The sequence below is a fragment of the Lissotriton vulgaris genome, chromosome 1_1 (genome assembly GCF_964263255.1).
Source record: "Lissotriton vulgaris chromosome 1_1, aLisVul1.2, whole genome shotgun sequence".
Classification (NCBI taxonomy): domain Eukaryota; kingdom Metazoa; phylum Chordata; class Amphibia; order Caudata; family Salamandridae; genus Lissotriton; species Lissotriton vulgaris.
Window position 1 is genome coordinate 42,172,202 of NC_141685.1, and position 2,776 is coordinate 42,174,977.

At 39.3% G+C, this 2,776-nt stretch overlaps 1 protein-coding gene across 1 annotated transcript in view; it reads right to left on the reverse strand.

Moving 5' to 3' along the window:
- LOC147737126 (uncharacterized) overlaps window positions 1-2,776 on the reverse strand; it is a 381,113-nt gene that overhangs the window by 117,325 nt on the left and 261,012 nt on the right. The gene's annotated exons all lie outside the window — the stretch shown is intronic.

Consider the following 2,776-nt stretch of genomic DNA (forward strand, 5'->3'; position numbering starts at 1 on the left):
GAGAATATTATCTTACTTTACGTTAAAAAAACTAGGAAATTCACTGTGCAAAAACTATAGGTTAAATTAATAGTTAGATGATAATGCCAGTTATAATGTTACATTTGAAACTTAGAAATCACTGAAATTCACCAGGTATAGTTTACTGAGCTAACTATAACTCTCGCCCCTACCAATCACTGCTTAAGATCTCAGATATTACATCACTTATAACATGTTAAATGACATCATTGATGACATCTAAAATAATGAATCCACATTTTTTTAATTAACTTTTCACCAGGCGTTGGAATAAGTTTAGAGTATCCCTAACCTGCCCCTTATGTACTTTATTTTATGACATGCAGGGCACAGGAACCGAGTCTCTATGTCCTGTAAGTGCGGCCGCAACATTTCTCTTGATGTTGAGTCCAGACAGTCACATCGCTCACCCCCACGGGACCAGTCTCAAGTTGACCAACAAGAAAAAAAAGCCATCTCAGCCAATTAGAATACTTTTTTAACATTCCCAGTAGATCAGGATTCCCCCCAAACCAAATGTCCCGATATCAAAATTACCCAACAAATTTGCACCAAATCACAACATGCTTTGACAAAGCAGACCGGTCATGCTTGCATTGTGTGTCCTGGCTCATAAATTTAAGAAAAGCCTGCTGAAGTGAAAAAAACGAAATAACAATGATTGCGTTCAGTACACAATGCATTTATGAGATTTAAAAAAAAATATTTGAAAATTAAATATACTTTTCAGATGGTGAAATAGTCCGCCAAGCATTGCAAGGAAATATTCCATAGGAGGAAGAATAAACACACTAAAGAGCCAATAGCATGAGGTGAAAAGGATATTCTCCTTTGGGTGGAGCCAAAGCTCACTCAACAACAGGTGCAGCCGCGGTCCGTGCAGGTAACAACGGTGGGCGGTGAGATCAGGTTGGGGGGGATTTCGAGGGACGATGCTGAGGGAAAATTAAATAAATAACGAATTTTCCTTCAGCAACGTCCCTCAAAACCCCCCCAACCCGGCCTCACCGCCCCAACGCTGTTACCTGCATGGCCCGCGGCTGAACAGGTGTGCACAAACCAGCACCATCAAGCTAGACCTAAAAAGCATAAGACACCATCATGGGTAGTTGTTCAGGGGACTTATGTCTGGGTAAAACAAACCCTAATTGAAGAACTTTATTATAAATAACACATATAACAAATTATTATAACTCATTCACCTCCATACAGAGTGTATTCAGTAGCCAAGCTACTCTAACTATAACTTGCCACTCTACCATACACTCTGTTCTCACAAAAGATTTGATCTGCAATGTCATTACTGTTCTTGTAAACACTATTATTTTAGACAGTATAAGTGAGATAATATAAAACAGTAGAAGTAGTTCATGGAGAAGGCAGGAGGTATAGTTACTGTAGTGTGTCTACTGAATCAAATACTCTGGGCCCGATTCACACAGGTAATCCGAGACAAAATTCTAACTTTACGACTTTTGGTATTCACGGAGGTAATTTACGAGTCGTATCTTTTCGTCCGCAGTTGGTCAGGAACAGCGTACAACAGCAGGGTTTATGTAAAATGAGGGTTCCGTTTTGCTCATAAACAAAACACTGAATATTATTTGTGTCAGAAATACATATCATTCATGCTCCTTCGATTCTGAATCCAGATTTCAGTTCTAAGCCAAGGGACCAGAACTGTAAAGCAGAGAGCCAGTAGTTCTGCATTCCAGCTTCTAAGCACTGGAATTCTTTACTGTTCAAGATTCAATTTTTACCTAGCCGTCAAGCTTTCAGAAACCTGTAAATAACAAAAATTTTTCAACATCTCCGTGTCCTCGGATTTGATTGAATGATGATGGAAGGGTTCTACATCAGAGCTTCAGAGGTAAATGTCATGCACTGCAAGGGTTAACCCAGAGAGCTGCAGCTCACATTTTTCTGCTTTCACTTCTTCTGCTTTCTACACTGTTCTCTAGCCACTGTCACAGAATCATCAATGATGAATAAAATTAACAAACACCACAATCCGATCTGAATATTCTCCATTAGGAGCTTGTTAAATTGGCATGAGTGCGTTGGGCGTTTGTGTTTTATCACTAATCTCTCAAATTAGCTGAAAATACCCTTTTAAATCCAAGCATTGTTCATAGTGTTGCTTTTACAAGTAACACAATCAGGTGTGCTTGGATTTTTATTTTGTCATAACTCTCTCACAGAATAAAAACCAACAATGTTTCTTTCCATATAGGCTCCCAAATGTTTTCTGGTATTCCATATTTTACCCCCAAAAGTAGGGAAATGATCAACAGCAGAGAAAATACTCTTTTACAATTTTTTTATATATTTGTTGTTCTTCTTTCTTACTAGTTCAGTCTTCTAATATCTGCTTGTTTCAGCTAGTATGTGAATGTCCCAGATAATTGTAATGATATAATTTTCTATAATGCCTTTATTGGAACTGGAGGTCCCTATCGCCTAGAGCCGACACCAAATGCTGGAGGCGTGCGTGTCCGGACCCTTGCTTCATCGTTAGGCTAAGTAAGGACACCATCTGAGATAGCCCTGCTCACCCCCTTAGAAGCTTGGTAGGAGCAGCCAGGCTTACCTCCATGGCACGAGTGTTCAGTATGCGCAACCAAGCTCACAGTAACCCCGTGATGTCATCGCAAATAGACTCCACACGAGTATTGATGAAAAGGAGTATAATCTTTATATAAGCAATTATACGCTCCAACCACATGATACAAAATCAACATATAAGAATGGGTAG